Source organism: Oncorhynchus kisutch, unplaced genomic scaffold (assembly GCF_002021735.2).
Source record: "Oncorhynchus kisutch isolate 150728-3 unplaced genomic scaffold, Okis_V2 Okis06b-Okis10b_hom, whole genome shotgun sequence".
In the NCBI taxonomy this organism is placed as follows: domain Eukaryota; kingdom Metazoa; phylum Chordata; class Actinopteri; order Salmoniformes; family Salmonidae; genus Oncorhynchus; species Oncorhynchus kisutch.
The window spans coordinates 9,564,479-9,570,228 of record NW_022261983.1 but is presented as its reverse complement, the minus strand read 5'-3'; the positions used below and the strand labels follow the sequence as shown (position 1 = coordinate 9,570,228).

At 44.3% G+C, this 5,750-nt stretch overlaps 1 pseudogene; it reads right to left on the bottom strand.

Annotated features, from left to right (window-relative positions):
- Nucleotides 1-1,610: 1,610 nt before the first annotated feature.
- Nucleotides 1,611-5,084, bottom strand: LOC116359937 (actin, non-muscle 6.2-like; annotated as a pseudogene).
- Between the last annotated feature and the right edge of the window lie 666 nt (nucleotides 5,085-5,750).

Here is a 5,750-nt window from a genome sequence, read left to right as displayed (position 1 = left end):
AGATCATTGAATATGGCTGCACAGTAATGTTTCTTATCGATGGCAGTTAAGATATCGTTTAGGACCTAGAGCATGGCTGATGTGCACCCATGACCAGCTCTGAAACCAGATTGCATAGCAGAGAGGGTATGGTGAGATTCGAAATGGTCGGTAATCTGTTTGTTGACTTGGCTTTCGAAGATCTTAGAAAGGCAGTGTAGGATAGATATAGGTCTGTAGCAGTTTGGGTCAAGAGTCCCCCCCCTTTGAAGAGGGGGATGACCGCAGCTGCTTTCCAATCTTTGGGAATCTCAGACGACACAAAAGAGGTTGAGCAGGCTAGTAATAGGGGTGGCAACAATTTCGGCAGATAATTTTAGAAAGGGTCCAGATTGTCTAGCCCGGCTGATTTGTAGGGCCAGATTTTGCAGCTCTTTCAGAACATCAGCTGACTGGATTTGGGAGAAGGAGAAATACACTGGAGGTCTGGAGTACTGCTCATACACTGGAGGTCTGGACTACTGCTGGTTCTGTACTACCTAATCATTAATGGCACCACAGGTCTAAATCAATACCTGATTAGAGGGGAACAATGAAAAATGTGGAACTGGCTTCCAGTCCAGATATGAATATGAGGGCTATACAGTATCAGTTCTAGGTACATGCAGCCACCAAAAAAAGACTAAGATCCCTAAGGGTTTAAATTAAACCACTGAGGTTCTCCCATACTCAGTCAGCACCGTCTTCACTACCAGTGTAGGGCATGTGAAGACAGCACTGCCATCTAGTGGACATCATGTAAATCCGAGATCTCCAACTGCAGGCCTGGAGTCTGGTGCAACTTCCAGGACTAACCCTAGCGCTGGTCGATAGGATCATTAAATTGCACTCATCTGGTGCCCCAGGTCTAGATAAATACTGAAAAGAATCAGTGTACCTGGCAACGAGTGAAATGTGCCTGCCGTATGAAGTCCCACCCAGTTGACCAGCGTTACCTATACCAAAACAGACTTCGGGTCTAGCGAGCTCTTTTGTAAACTCACCTGCTTCAGTCTGGGATTTAATTACTGTCATCAGGTGTTTTAGCACTGGTGTAGAACACACACCTGCAAAGCTTTTCATGACAAGACCCCCCGATATCAAATTAGCTGTCCTCTTATGTTCACGTCATCACTGATGTGATTAGAACAGCTACTTCCGTTCATTAGCATGTACTCCTGTCAAAGACAGTGGGCTTTTAATGGACATTATAGAAGTAGCTTCTCCTTGCCGTCATCTATACTGAAATGAAAGGATGTAATCTGGTCAGCACATCCCAAAGATCTGAGAGATGACGCTGTAAACGTGAGAGTCACCAAGAGAAACAATATAACAAACCGTTTGACACCCATTTGATTTCTAACCTGCAGTGGGTTCCAGCCAATGACAGATACATTAAGGCATCGGATCTGCCATGACAAGAAACACTCAAACATTTCACGGTCCAGTAGAGACAAGAGTGCCAATCAGTGGACAAGGCCAGAATCTCAAACCACTTTGTTCCCAAATAACATCATTCCCTGAAATGATCAGTAAATTTATAAAAAGTGACAAATACATTCTAAACATAAGACAAGACTTAATGTTGCAAATAGACTACACAGAGTTTCACATTACAGTGAACATTTATTCAATGGCCCAGTAGCAGATGTTACATACAAGACTAATAGTAACAAATACAACACAAGGCAGAATGTCACAACCCTAACACTGAGCCTACCCAGAAACCACCCTGTCACTCCCCCCCAGGACACCATGTAGAACTGAAACAATATGGCTTTATCTCTACCGGTTAGGTGGAAGTCACTGCTACTCATCTGATCATTTTAGAGCCACACAAATGCTTAGGGGACAGGGGCAAGGTGTTGGCTTCTGGCCAGGAGAGCCATCTGAAATAACCTCAGTGTTACTCCTTTCAGGGAGTCTGTTAAGAGTCAAGGCTTTAGAAACATTTGCGGTGGACGATAGACGGGCCGGATTCCTCGTATTCCTGCTTGGAAATCCACATCTGTTGGAAGGTGGAGAGAGAGGCCAGGATGGAACCGCCAATCCACACAGAGTATTTACGCTCGGGAGGGGCGATGATCTGGCAACAAGTGATTTGAACGTATTCATTAGTTAAACAGGGAGATCTAAAGTTGTTTTAGTACAGAATACAGTCATAAATTAGATGTCTGATGAAAGTATGAATGCCCATGGGCTAAGTCAGAATTACACATGAATGCCCACCTTAATCTTCATAGTAGGAGGTGCCAAGCCACTGATCTCCTTCTGCATTCTATCAGCGATGCCAGGGAACATGGTGGTTCCACCTGAGAGAACAGTGTTGGCATACAGGTCTTTCCTGATGTCCACATCACACTTCATGATAGAGTTGTAGGTGGTCTCGTGCACTCCAGCGCTTTCCATTCCTACAAAAGCAAGCATGTACATGTCAATGGCAGCCCCAGGAACAGATATTAACAGGCCTACAAGTGTGGCTCTTTTAATGAGGTCAGTGAACACGCAACTGGCAAGAACCTCAGAGCTCCAGAGGATTGTAGTGGTGAATGACTGTCACTAAGCTGAGTAACATTGTCGAGACAAGAACATTTGTACCTGTATTAAAGAGCGACTCCAGTGGCCAAATGGAACCTTTGTCCGCTGATTTATAAAAAAATCAATTTTAAAAAAGCCAGAAAGTTGGGTGTTTATGAATAGTCATATCAATACATAACTGAGGGTGCATCTTGTGTGACCTCTACCAAGAGGAAACATCATTTTCAGGACGAGAATTACTATAGTCGCCAACAATAGAAAAATGGGTTTTTAACAAAGACATTTTCAGCTGAAGTTCCTCTTTGAAGACAGAAACATCTCACCAATGAAGGACGGCTGGAACATGGTCTCAGGGCACCGGAAGCGCTCGTTGCCGATAGTGATGACCTGTCCATCAGGCAGCTCGTAGCTCTTCTCCAGAGAGGAACTGGAGGCAGAGGTGTTCATCTCCTGCTCAAAGTCCAGCGCCACGTAGGCCAGCTTCTCCTTGATGTCGCGCACAATCTCCCTCTCGGCCGTGGTGGTGAAGCTGTAGCCACGCTCAGTCAGGATCTTCATCAGGTAGTCCGTGAGGTCGCGTCCGGCCAGGTCCAGACGCAGGATGGCGTGGGGAAGAGCGTAGCCCTCGTAGATGGGCACCGTGTGGCTAACGCCATCCCCGGAATCCATCACGATTCCTGTGGTGCGGCCAGATGCGTACAAAGAAAGCACGGCCTGGATACCTACATACATGGCTGGGCTGTTGAAGGTCTCAAACATGATCTGGTGGAAGAATAGAAGGTGGGAATTAGGACTGTGAGAGACCCTTTATAAAAAGGGTGTTTTAAACACCTACAAATACCGCGAAGAGGCCCACCACTAATCAATACCTACCCTCAGGCAAGGTGAACAGAGTAACCCTGATGTGAAACTGCTCTACATTCTGCTAGTGGATGAGGAGTCCATGTAAATAAAATGGCTGGGTTTATTTACTACTGCCACAGTGTTTATTTGTAAGAAACACTAATGCCCCCACTTACCTGGGTCATCTTCTCCCTGTTGGCTTTGGGGTTGAGTGGGGCCTCTGAGCAGGACGGGATGCTCTTCGGGGGCCACACGCAGCTCATTGTAGAAAGTGTGATGCCAGATCTTCTCCATGTCGTCCCAGTTGGTAACAATGCCGTGCTCGATGGGGTACTTCAGAGTCAGGATGCCCCTCTTGCTCTGGGCCTCATCTCCCACGTAGCTGTCCTTCTGTCCCATGCCCACCATCACACCCTGGGGAAAGAGACATTACGTTACACTTTGCCCCTGCACTACGCATAAACTCAAGTTACACTACAGAAGTTGTTGGCTCAAGAGCACCCCCAGAAGGAAGTGTTCAATATAGCCTCTTCAAACTCTATCCCAAAGTCAAATAGAGAGATACAGTAATGTTCTCTAAGTGGACACATGCTCAAACATCTACATTCCAAAATCATGGTCCCCTCCTTTGCTGCTATAATAGCCTCCAGTCTTCTGAGAAGGCTTTCCACTAGATGTTTGAACAATGCTGTGGGGAATTGCTTCCATTCAGCCACAAGAACATTAGTGAAGTCAGGCACTGATGTTGAGCAAATTGGAAAGGTGGCATTCTAGGACAGTGCCACGTTGAAAGCCAGAGCTTTTCAGTAAGGCCCATCTACTGACATGTGGATGAAACAGCCAAATCCACTAATTTGAAGGAGTGTCCACATATAATTTGTGTATAAAAGTATAGCCTATATTAAGTGAAGCTGATATCCAAGAGCCCAGTATGGTTCCAACCTGATGTCTGGGTCTTCCAACAATGGAGGGGAAGACAGCACGGGGAGCATCATCCCCTGCAAAACCAGCCTTGCACATGCCTGAACCATTGTCAACCACCAGTGCAGCAATATCGTCTTCAGCCATTCTGGAAAAAAAACAAATGAGGATTAATGAATCAAGGCCTAAAAATCAAGAACAAAGCCATACCATTTTCTGGTGCAGGGTATATCGTCAATACAGACCACCAATTACTACAATATAAATTAGACAAATTGGAAGTCCTCACAAGTGTAGACATAGGACCATAGTCCGCTGTAATTCGTAACAATTTTGTTAAAATGTTTAACCAGTGATTTAATAAAGAGAACTAGTCTACTAGCAGACCTTGGAAAAACAGTGGAATTGAACCAAATACAATCATTTGTAACAAGGCAAAGAATTCCAATCAGTCACTTATTTTCTCAATATATGGCTCCGATCCCAACAGCTCAAACACGTATTCACAGACAAATCCCAGCAAAGCTGTATTTCAAATCAAGTGATTTATCCATAGCTAGAACACATTTAGCGATACAACTCGACATTTCAGATTGGCTTTCTCAAACGTCGGGATAGTGGCGTTTGATTACCTGTCAGTTAGGATGCTTTCTCTTCAAGAATCCGGGAATGATGTCTTCAATGAAGTGTAGCATCCACATTTCAGCAGGAGACTATATACCTCCTTTTCTCCCCAACCGTGCCTCATCCTCCGCCTTCGCGTTCACCTGCTCACACCAAATATGGGCATTGTTTTCAAAAAAAGACACCGGATTGGATTGGGAGGTGTTTTACGGTGGAAGTGACCGACCGTTGTCATTCACATTGTAGACGATATTAAAGAGATTGGAAGGTAACAGGTACATGTTGGGTTAGCCGAAAGGTTTTGGGTAATTTAAATTCAGTATCATTTGGAAATGTATTTGAGTATGTATGAGAATTATGAGTTGTAAAGAATGAATGGTATTGAAGATAATAAATTATTTTTTATTTTTTAAAAAATAAAAAAATGGAAATGTAAGCAACGCCGTTGAATGTGTTAGCAGGCTAACCCAATATCAAGTCAATCCACATTGTGGAAAAGACAACAAAGAAGAGGTCTGGGGAAAAGAGGTCTGGGACGCTCATTTTGTAGTGAGACAAAAGTATCCGATAGTGCGCGATCAAATGTAATACCTCTATGTGCTCGATCCCTTCGTAATTTATGATCATGGTTTGATTGTTTTGTTTTGTGAAATAAATGTTTCCCAAACTATTATTTTGAAAGATCAGCTGCGTGTCATGCATCAGATCTGCGCACCCTGTTCCAGAGTTGCATTGAAAGTTTGACGAGAGACAGGCATAGGTGGGCTATGCTGCCCTTCATAGTCTGTAGACATTAATCAAATACA